A 12,592-nucleotide genomic window follows, 5' to 3' on the forward strand; every position below is an offset into this window, starting at 1 on the left:
CCAAGCGTAACATCACTGATTATTGGCTATAGTACTGTCTAGGACTGATAGGCGATTGCACTTGTGGTCCTCCACCCCGATACCACTTCATTGGGTGCCCCTTATTTATTTATTAAATTAATATTTTATTGAAACAGTTTCAGTTACAAAAATGACGAAAGAACAAAGAAAAAATAGGGAGAAAGAAAAAGTGTGGGAAAGTACCATGGTAAAAAACATATAGTATAACACTGTAAATATAACCAGTTACATTTTATAGATAGATATAAAATATTATTGTCAAAACAAATATATGATTATTAATAACCTACTATATTTTGTATGAACTCATTCCAAATGTCGATATATTTATCCAAAGTCTACATCTGTAAGCAATCCGTTCATATGTTGCAGGTGTTGTCATATCATCAATTCATTGATTAAAGGGGATCATATCTTTACTCTTCCAAGTCATCAATTCCAGTCTCTTAGCCACAGTTAGGGCATGCAGAATCCATTTTTGTTGTCCAGTTGTCAGCTTCCATACGATAGGAATATAGTTCTAAAGTCTATTTTCCTCTAATAAATGAATGGAAAAAGAACCTACCCACGTGATGCTGCCGCAAAAACCTTGCACATATACTATGTAAAAGAATGAAAGTGTCCTCTCCCCACCCCCTTCTCTCTTCCCCGCTCCATTCCCCACTTTTCTCCCCCCCATCTACACTGTCTATAACATTAGTGTCTCACATTGAATGTAACTGATCAATAAAAAGGACTCTATGAACTGAAAGTAGAGGCGCGATATGTACCCAATAAAATATTTAATAAAAACAAATTTTTAAAGTGTATTTTCCTCTGTACTTTTTAAGGTTTTTCCGTGTGATCATGTTTATATAGTTCAGCACTTTCTCCCAAAACCTAGTGAGTATACGGCACTCTAGGAACATACATTTCAAAGAGACACCATCCCCTTACAGAACTGCCAATATGATGATGTCCAGTCACACTTTATTTTCAACTTCCTATTACCAAGCTTGACACGAGGGAAGAGATGGGGGGGGTGTGGTGCCACCCTTGTATCTTCCAGTAACACGGGGTTTAGACCTCAGTGAGTGGCAGTGAATCGCTCTTTCCCAGCCTGGCCCACTTCACAGGGTTCATCCCATCCTGAGTTCTTTTAACAAAAGGTGGGGTGGAACTGTCAAGACAAGGAAGAAGTCCTTTCGCAAGCCTCCAATTCATTCACTCAAGCCTGTCAGCTAATATCGCTCCCTTTCCCTTCCAATATTAACTGATGTCTAAGGTTAGTTAAAACTACACTCCTGCTATTCTTTTCTTTAAAAAAAAAACCTCACAAATTTACTCAAGCCAAAAAGCAAAGAAAGTTTACTATTAATACTGAGGCCAGTACCTGCATGGGAATCATCACCTGGGGAATTCTGTACAAGAAGGAGAGAAACCTTTCAGTGATTTTACCCATGTTTAGATTTCAGCCACTATTCCACTGCATAGGAGTCATTGCCAAAAGGCTTAGTCATTTTCCAAGCAATTTATATATTTCTTGGACTTGGCATCCCAGTTAGTCTATTGATTTCATGTTCTTCTATTCCAAGTTGGAGTTCCAGCTCATTGACTTCTCCATCCAGTGCTGGTTTCGGGAGGTGTCATTGAAAGACATCTCTGCTTTAAACAGCTACATGTAGAGCTATAAAAAAGTTTTCAAGGCTGATGAATTAGCTTCTAAATATCCTTTCTGCGGGACAGAATATCCCCCCCCCCTCAGGGCAGGAAGGAAAGGAAGAGCATGTTGAATTCAGTAATAAAAAGTTTCTGCTTCAGCCCATATCCATGGCCACAATCCAGGTTTTAAATCACTGTCACCATAAGCTTTAAGAAAATGCTTTTTCATACTGCCTTCTGATTCAGCAGCATGTTGTAAATTAAACGCTGGCCATTATGACTAATTTGAGGTTGCATCAGAAGTCCTCTGATATATATATATTTAATTCCACATTTATAGAATGCAAAAGCAAAGTGTATAGTGTGATGAGTAGCTGTTGTTATGGGGGGGGAGATATAATGTTATTTTATAATTTAGAAAGATGGTGTCTCTGCCTTGTACTCAATTCTGTTTTGTACTGGAAACTGGCCAAATGCGCCTGCAACACTGTGGATGTTAACCACCCTGTGCACAGCCCTACACAGAAGCAGGTCCCATTGAGTTAACTCAATGAGCTTACTTCTGAGCAAGTGTATTAGGATTGCCGCTTTAAGCATTTTAACCCCCCTTGCCGGCATGGCAGCTCACCAGAAGAAAAAGCTGCTTAGGTGTGGGCGTGTTCATTATTTGCAGGTGTTTTGTTTTGTTTAACAAAACACATGTGCCTCTTAATGGCCGTGGAATCCCCATGTGGTTTTTACAAAACAAAACAAAAGTTATTGCTATTACTGTTATTTTAAAATTCTCTTTTTTCATTTCACACACTCCTTCCCTCACATCTCCTTCCAGATATTGCTCCATTGAGCATCAGCCAACATGGCCAACAGTCGGGAGATGATGGGAAGTGTAGTTCAGCAACATCTGGAGAAGGATCATGAGCTAACCACCCTTGGTGTATAGGCTGAAGTACAGGTGCAGGATGAGAGGCTTCACTTGCCAATGGGCAGAGCCACAGCTTCTAGAAAGGAAACAATCACTAGCACAATTTCTTACATTTGCTCAGCTTCTGCCTTCCATGTCAGTCCTTGTAACCTGCTCAACTTCATCCTTTGCCTTCCAGATCTCTGGACTCTTAACAACTTCTTGTTGGCTACCTTCCAAGAACTCTACTTAAGACTTGGTCCTGTTTGGTCCTCTTGCTGGACCTTGGCTGCTCTCACCCTCCTTCTCCCCATTATTCTCTCAGTGTACACTGGCCACAACTCTTCACCTAAGCAGAACCAGGACAGAAGATGATCCCCCCCCCTCAATTGCTTTGGGGGTGGGGGAAGTTGCATCATCTGTTGCTGTCAGTTTTCCTTTTGGCAAGAAATGGTCCAAAATCAATTATCTAAACAATCAGAAGTAATATATTGCTATGCAGTCAATTTGCCAAAAGGTTTTAATGTACTACAGCTGAGCTCTGCATTATTCCGGCCGCATACCCATTCAGCAGGGAGTTCACTCTTGAACCGATCAATGATCCAAGTCTTACGATGATGGCAGAGGCTCTCACTATTACAGCAGAGAGAGAGGCAACTCCAAGGATGCTTCCAGGGGAAACAGAAATGTAATGCCTTTGCATCTTGTTGGCTGCTAGATAAAGAACCCACATTCTCCCCCTTTGTAAAATGGGCAGGGGGGGGGCAGGAAAATGGGAGCAGGGCGGGGAACTGTGGCAGCTGCATTTTCTTTTATAGATGGGGAGCCATCAGAAAGACAGGTAGGATGATTCGCAACTCTGGAAAACAGTCCATGTGGCTGGGTCTGTGGGGTTCTTGTGCTCCACAAAATCTGTGATAAGCCTGAGGTCTGCTCTGGCAAACAGCTCTTGAAATATTTGCTACCCAATGCTAGACCTGGAACCGGACTGCCTCTTAAATTCTGCTTCCCACAGCAAATCTTCATCAGTATCTCAAGAATGGCTTTATAAGTTCCTGACTTCCCACCCTATTCTCCTATTGCCATGTACTGTAATTCCATTCCACTTCTCAAGCTACTATAATAATTAGCTCGCCAACAATACACAGAGAGGTGCAAATTAGCCACGAAAAGAGCACAGAACTGCAAACACTCCCTCTTTCCCTCTCCTTCTAGTAACATCTATTGTTAAGGCGTTGCATGATGCCCTGTCATCTATCTGTATGTTTTTCTGCCCCTGACAGTAAGTGATCTGAGGTGGGAGGGGGAGGGAAAATGCACAGAGTGATCACATCATGACACATGTTGTGTACAACTAGACATTGCTGGGACAGGAAAAGCAGCACAGGGGAGCAGCAGCTCTTTGTCTCCTCTAATGTCTCTAGGTAAGCTCACCCTCCTTAGCTCAGCAGCAAAAAAAACCCAATATGAATTGGCTTGCTTAACTTCCAAATTCCCAGCCAAAGCCAAAACAAGTAACAAAATAATTAGGGGTGGGGGTGGAACAGAGGCAAATAGAGGCTAGGGATCCTGTACCTTTAATGCAGGCTACACCTGCTGAAATTCTCTCTTGTACACAACTATGAGTCCTGGAAGACCTGCTCCCAGCCTTGTAGGTGTTTTTCCACTTGGCCTTGGAGGTCTGGGCCCTGAATGACTCCAGCTACAAAAGATGAGGCTGCTAAACAGACTCTTGGGCTGGGGTGTTATTTAGGGGGTTTTGTTTGTGTGGGTTTTTGCTGTTATCGGTCTTCATTTTTGGTATTTTCCTTTTTTTTATCTTATTATGATTTATTTGGAAATGTTTCCGTTTGGTTGTCTACTTTTTGATGTTTTATTTATTGTTTGCGACTATTTTTGTTATGTTTATAATTTTGTAATTTTTTATATGTTGTAAGCTGCTGGAAGTGCCCTTAGAGGGTGAAAACTTCCACCTAGAGCAGTGGTTCCCAACAGGTGGTCCGGGGACCCCCAGGGGTCCGTGAGCTATGCCAGAGGGGTCCTCAAGATCCTATTAGAATAAAAAATATATTAAATATATTTCGTATGATAACAGATTTTTTGTTTTGGCCGCTTCCTGCATGAGCAGAGTCTAGCGCAAAATTAGATAGAGGCAGTAGTTCTGCTGTATGCCGCAAGGACTACGAGAAACTTGGAGATAAGGAAATGAAAAAGATCCTTCCATTTGCAACCACATATCGGTGTGAGCAAGCATTTTCTTCCATGTGTTTCATGAAAAACAAATATAGGAATCGGCTCGACATGCGGTCAGATTTCAGAGTGAAAGTTTCAAGTTTGGAACCTAATATTTCAGAAATAATGGACTCAAAGGACAGATTTAACTCATCTCATTAAGAACTGAAAACTAAAACTAACTGTATACTGATGGAGTACTCTGTTGTAACTGTAAAAAACGTATAAATATAAAATATAAAAAGACTCTTAATTTGGCTCTCACTTTTTAATTTTAGGATTAGGAATTAATGGGGGTCCTTGTCACAATAGCGGCTTGATGAGGGGTCCTCGAGAAAATTTTGTTGGGAACCCCTGACCTAGAGAGAAATAAATTAAGTAACCAAGTTGCCACATAGCGGAGGCCACAGTGATAGGATATTTAAAACCCTATGTATTGGAGATAGTGGTGGGATAGTAAACTGTGAGCATGGTTTTAACTTTGGAAAGGTGGCATAAAAATATAATAATTGAAATGAAATGAATGATAAGAAGTCCAGGAGCCCTGTCCTCTTTTGCATCTGTCCATCCTAATAATAATAACTACAATTGCACCAACTACAAGGCATTCCGGACTGAGAAATCACAACACACACCCTGTTGAGGCTCCCAGTTTACCATGTAAAGCGCTTTGTCTTTGCCTGTCCTCTCTCACACTCAACCACAAATGGTATTGAACTCACATCCCACTCTCCCCTATTACATCTAGAATGACTCCAGACTGTTGGAGAAGATGTGGTTCACATGGCAGCTGTTTCCACCTGTGGTGGGGCTGCCCATTTGCTAAATCCTTTTGGCCTGATGTGACAAATGAGTTTACCAAAATTATAAAATACTGCATTGTTCAACATGTTTGATGACAACAACAAGACTGTGAAATCTGAAGACCTTGTGATATTCCTGCTGGTAGCAGCAGGTCTACCTATTGCTAAACTTGCATCCTGGTGGAATAATGTGTGGAACACAGCAATCGTGCAAAAACTAACTTGGTAAGGTAGAGCTATTCAAGGATCAGTAAAGACAGTCAAGAAGTTTTAAGTTATATGGTGGAATTTTGTATCATGTGAAATGAACACTAAGCAGTTACATAAAATGCTGCCCTCTGCTTCCCTGCATGTATGGAATGTGTTGGTACTGTCTCCAGATTGATGATATTGCAACATCTATTTTTTATTGCATGGGCTCTCTTTTGTGCTTGTACTCAGGTGTCTTCATGTCACACATTTTGTATTTCGGTCTCCACACCTGATGTTTGCTGGTGGGATTTTTGTTTGATTCTTATGTACTTGTTTAGCTGTATTTCACTGGTTATTATTTTGCATCCATAACTGATTTTATTTTATTTTTCAAGAAAGAAAAGAAATATGACAGAAAGAAATAAAGAAATCTGCCAAACTTTCCGCCTTTGTTTGGTTAATGTTCTACAGACCACACACACACACACACACACAGAGAGAGAGAGAGAGAGAGAGAGAGAGAGAGAGAGAGAGAGAGAGAGAGAGAACAACACTCTTACATTTAAATCCTTTGCAAAACCCAGATTCCCAGATGGCAAAGTTTAAACCTGAGTCCTTTTGCATGCAAACCATGTGCCTCCAGCACTGAGCAATGGCACTTCTCGATCATGTTTGCCATCATGATTAATGTGTCAAGGGGTTGTGTAAGACAGAGAAAGACAAGGGCAGCAATCAGGTTCACCAAGCACCCATTGTTTGAGCTGGGAATACAGAAGAATAAGCAACCAAATCACTAGCAAATGCAATTAAATCTTCTTAGGTCAATTGAAATGCTGTAGATTTTGTTTTAAGAACAATTGTTAAATTAATTCATGGCAAAACAAAACAACACCAATCCCACTCTCTATTCTAACTATGCCCCAAACCTGGACAAATTATTTCATTAAAAAGCAGAGAATATATATTTCTTGACATGTCTTTTGGCCATTTAAAATGTTCATGTTCTTATGGGATTCAAGCAACTGTCCCTTAAAGCATGCCAGGGGCATGAGAATGATAATGCAATCATAAACCACAGCCCAGAGAGACTCACAAACATTTTCCCTTGAATTTCCATCAACTTTGGAAAACTAGATTTTACAACTGTAAGCAAACCCCAACTTGCCTAACATTTCTAGTACAGTTGACATTCAGAAGTCCGCTTTTAATTAAGAAAAAGAAAATGGGGATACTGGAGTATTAGAACTCAGCTATGCCTGGATTGCAAAGAAAATTAGTAGAAACGGACGGGTAATAGGCAGCAAGTTGACATTCATCTTTTATTTAATCCCTGCATATGAGTACCAAATGTAGCACACTCATTCTCAACTCCTCATTATACCACGTTGGAAGACTGGAAGCTTTGTTCCGAGCATGGATTTCAACATAGGAGTGCAGAAAATACATTCAGATTGAAGGAGAAGGCTACTCATTTCCACTACCAGTATGAAGGGAAGATTTCAGATAAGTGTAAAATAATGATGACTGATCCTGGCTGAAATGTGACCTTGGCCACCAACTTGCTGGGTGGCCTTAGGCAAGCCAGCCACCTCTCAGCCTCCGTGCCGATCTGCAGTATGATGAAAACAACAACGATTTTATTATTTGTACGCTGCCCATTTGACTGCATTGCCCTAGCCGATCTGGACCTTCCTTGCAAGGATTGCCAGCACAAGATCTGTGAAGCACCTTGAACTCTCTGCATGCACACTGCATGTGCTAAGTATTCTTTGCAGGTGCTACTTACAACCTTACTTCTAGGGCCCACAAAATACCAGGGAGTGGAAGTTGTACTTCGGTATGATACGCAGTAGGATATAACATGGCCTCTCCATGGCCTCTGCTGCCAGCCTCCTCCCTTGGGCAGCAACTGATGGAGAGCAGGTGAGGAGGAGGAGAGGCTGCTGGGACATCACCAAGCTGACCAAGGAGTGCCAGCCAGCACTCCCTCCAGGAGGTTGCTGACCTGAGAGGGTGAACACAGTGACTGGCAAGTGACCTCCGCAGGGGCACAGCGAGCTAAGTCCGCCTGTTGCTTCCTACGTAACTGAGGTTACGGGGAGCAATCCTTGCCTTGCCCCAGCCTCTGGCAATGCATGCTACATCACTACTTACGGCTGATCTTTTTGGAATGGAGCCTGCGTGTGGCTGGGCCAGAACGCCTTTTCCCTGGCTTACAAACTGGCATTTGTAAAGGATGTCCGTGAATTTATGTACAAGGCCGTCACAGCCCTTGTTTTCTAGTGTAACCTGAAAAGTTCTATGGCAATAAAATCACCTATTTGTTAAGGAAGGTGCATAGTGCACTAGAAATGCCAAGGTCATTCTTACACTTTCTATTTTTAACTATTTTCAACAGAGACATTGGATATTATATTGTGCTTCTCTTTCACACCTCTTGCCCAGAAATATTGCCTAAGTGACAGCATCAGTTCTGTATGTTAGTAGTAAACAGCTGAAGGTAGGTAAGTGAAGATCACCAGCTTGATTTTTAAAGTTGGGGGTTGGGGGTTTGATGCATCCCATTTATACGTCAGAACTTAAGAGACAGCAATCAGTGTCCCATATTGCTTTGCCATTCTAATTTTACTAGCTCCTTCTGGGCACAAGTTGCGAAAGACATATGCATTCCCTCACCAAATGCAGTGGGATGGATTTACATTTTGGCAAAAACTTGAAGGCAGTTGTATTGTCACCTACGTCTGCTGTGACTGCTACAGAAAAATAATTGCAAGTATAATTTGCATATGCAAACTATCTCACAGATTCAGCTAATCTGCTGCCAAAAATGGTGCCAAGAATTTGGGAGTTCTGCAAAAGGGAAGACTGGAGGATAAAATAATAGTACCACCTTCCCCGTATATCAAAATAGCAGCGCCCAGCAAAAGCATCCATTGTGCACCATTATCAGATTAAAACTTATTTCATCACATTACCAGCTTCTATGGTATTACTATATGAAATAGTGAGCATTTAATGGATCTTATTCCCCTTAAGTTAAATTACAAAGCATTATGAAGGCTTAAGCCTATATAAAACTATGTAGATTAATATCACTCAGCAGCAAAGAGCATGAATTAATGGGCAGATGACCCAGTTACAAAATGTGGTGGTGTTCATACAAAATGTCTATAAAGGTGCATTTTCAGCTTCATGCTCCTTGGTGGATGAGCCACCTGTCTTGCAGAGAAGTTGCACATCCTAAACTTGATGTTTAATCGAAGAACATCTTGACGTAGTGTCATCTAGAAAAATGTGGCTCTTTTTTGTTTTGCGGGTCTAATACTGGATTCATTAGTGCTGGGGAAAGGGAAGGGGGAGTGCAGAGAAAGAAGCGCTGATCTGCATGTGGTGTCCACAGCCGTTCTGCACAGGGCAGCCCATCTGGACCCAGCTCCCATCATGCACAGCCATATCATCCGCCCACCTACACATGGTCAGCCAGGCACCCAAATGTATTCCACCCACCATAAACAAACACATGTGATGGCGGTGGTGGGAACAGCATTGCATGTTCACGGAGGCCACACCCCTCAGTGCCGGCTGAGCCGCCCCCTTCATGCACACAGCAGCAAACCGCAGAGCCACATGGAACCAGAGAAAACAGTGCTTGGAAAGTTATTCGTTTGAGTGACAGAAATGAGTCCCCAGCCCCAAACAGGCAGAGGAGGAGAGCATAGCAGCAGAGATGTGCCTACCTCCTAAGCACCCCGCAGACCTCCCACCCAGACATGGCAAGTAGCAGACAGGTGGCAGGGGGCGGGGTTGCACTAACAAGCAGAGGCACGGCTGGCAGTGAGAAGGGGGTCAGGGCAGACCTAGCTTTACAAAGATTGGGGACATCAGATGCTACACCCACCCTCAGGTGGGGAAGGAGTCAAGAGAATCCCCAGAACAGTGTGCAGGGGGGGGGAGGGCTGTATTGTTCTCTCTGACAAGCTAAAATGCTTGTGCAGGCAGAAGGCTACTCATACTTGGGTTTGGTTGATTGGCATTCATCCAGGGGTGCCAACTTGAATAAAACATTGGGGGGCTCACGTAAGCCCCACTCGACATAATCAATTGCATAACAAGGCACACACACACCATTTGAGCAGCTTCCAACAGAATGTAAATATGTACAATGAAACATCACCTATTGATAACTTCCTAATATTGTATAGGGATGCCTTCAGATCTAGATCCCACTTTTGCCAATTTGTTGCAAAATGGAGGCAAACAAGGAAGCGGCTTTCCCAGCCGTGCCACGATTTAAACAAGCGTAGCCATGCCCCCAGGCAAACCCGATTGGCTGGCCGGAGCATGACACGGCCAGGGATCCTGATGACGTGGGCACCGTTCCTCCACCCCCTCCAGGGTCGCTGCGAGGACCCGGATTCCCGCCCGCAAAGCAGCCCCTCCTGAGTGTTTCTCTGTTGTCCTTCATTTTTTTCAGACTAGATCCACGGCTACTTAAAAAAAAATCCACAATTACAGCACCCTTAATTATTTAATATTACTATTTTGCAACAAAACATGAGAGGGAAACAGTTATAACAGGCCCCTCCCCCTCACTCCCTGTGGGAAACAGGAACTAATTAAAGGACAATTAAGCAGCTATTAAGGAGGGATGCTGTTGCCACACTGAACAGGAAGCAATAAGGGGCAGAAGCTGCAAAGATGAAGCTAGTACTGTAATTAAAAGTGCTTTGGCCATTTTTGTAATATTAACAATATTTTTAAAAAATAAAAATAAAAATCCATCTTAGTCTTTTCTTAATCTAGAAAGTATATAGATTGTTTTTAAGGGGCGTCCTATTGAACAAGGATGCTGCTACAAGTATCTTGTTGGCTGTTTAAAGTGGAGCTTTCAGATATTGCTTTCAATTAGCTTGTAACTGGTTGGTTGCTCCGCAAGGACCAAAGCATTCAGAGCATATAGCATTAATGGCATAGGTCATAGGAGCCAACTCCTAGGGGCCGAAGGGTCTTTGGGGCCCCCAATAAAATATTTGAGGGGTCTGGACCCCCCAGGTTTATTGGCATTGCCATTCAAATGGTGTGTGTGCAACACATCATGTGATTGATTATGCGGGGTGGGCTTACCTGGCCCACCCCACCCCCATATTTTATCCAAGTTGCCACCCTTGATTAATGGTGTTCTAAGCAAAGACAGTAGCACAGCTTTTATACAAGGTAGCTGTATGGATACAGGGCATTATCACAGAGGCTGAAGGAATTCAGTCCCTCTTTCTCAGAATGAGACTTCATGTTCCGAACTGTGTGTAAATCCAGTCCCAGAAACAGGACTGAAATCTAGAATATGTATGGCTTGAACATTGTGCTTTTCCAAGTGAATAAAATTCTGTTTTGGCTATCAGAATTCTAGTTTGCTGCCCTATGATCTGGCAAGATTCATATAGAAATATGTGTCTGGAGGCTGTATTTATTTATACCTAAAAGTACTGGCATAAGCAAAGGGGGGGGGAGTCTTTTCTATCTGAAAGCCACCTATATTAATCACTTAACTAAGGCTCCCTTACATTTAATCATCCCTCTCTGATTACATTAAAACAGCAGATGTAGCATCAAAACCTGGTGCCTGTGCAGATTCCAAAGCAGATTATTAGCGCTTGGACTAGTCGTTCTCCTACTCCTATTAGTTGAATCTGATTACATTGCAGCCTTTAGTTCAACTAAGAGCATATATTATCCTACCATGTAGGATATTAAAAATGTAACAGCCCATATTTGAATAATAGACCATGCTCACAATACAACTGCCATTTTCCCTCTCTTTATTTGGTTTCTTTTTTTTCAAAAATGTGGAACATTTGGTCCAAGGGTTTCTGTTCATGTGCAGAGTTTCTCCCTTCTATGAAAGGGAGGCGTCCTCATCTGTCCAGAAACAGGGTGTAATATGGGATCCGGTGGCCTATGTTCCAGCCTCCTTGATCAGTGCAGCAGCAGCCCCATAGACACTAATCCAGTGCCCTCACCACCTTTTCTGCATTTCAGTTTGAAAACTGCTATGGAAAGTGTAATTCAGCAAGTCAACCTTTAAGTGCAAACTGAACTGATTTTATCCCCCATCCTTTGTTGAGAGTCTCTCTAATTCCCCCCTCTTTTTGTATCAAATATTTTCGATTGTGTCTTTATTTTTGTGCTTAGCACAAATCTAAGCACTCTATAGAGCCATAGTCACATACATGTAAATACAGTGGTACCTTGGTTTGCAAACTTAATCCATTCCAGAAGTCCGTTCTTAATCCAAAATGTTCTTAAACCAAGGCATGCTTTCCCATAGCAATGGGAGACTCAATTTGCACTCAACAGGAAGCGGAACATGTTGTGCTTCCAAGGCAAAATTCACAAACCAGAACACCTACTTCTGGGTTTGCAGCGTTCTTAATCCAAGTTGTTCATAAACTAAGCTGTTCTTAAACCAAGGCACCAATGTATTTGATTCCTCTGTTACTGCATGAAGCCACTCTGCAAAGTATATTTCTGGAGCTTTCCAGTCACATACAATGTCCTGGCCAACCGTCAAGTTAACTGGAATCTGACATCGGAGCCCCGAATTTGAAACTAAGGTGACATGCCAAATGACGAGCCAGAAACAAGAGCCAAACGAAGAGCCAAGAAAGGTGAACTGTCACCAGGGAAGCACGAGGTCTGGGGAAGCAGCAGGAGATCAAGACCCAGAGAGGAGAGCCAGACAAAGACTGGCTGGTACCCAGCTGCTCAGCATCTGATTGTGTGGTTCTTGCAGCACATTTTAACA

This window comes from Zootoca vivipara, chromosome 7 (genome assembly GCF_963506605.1).
Source record: "Zootoca vivipara chromosome 7, rZooViv1.1, whole genome shotgun sequence".
NCBI lineage: Eukaryota > Metazoa > Chordata > Lepidosauria > Squamata > Lacertidae > Zootoca > Zootoca vivipara.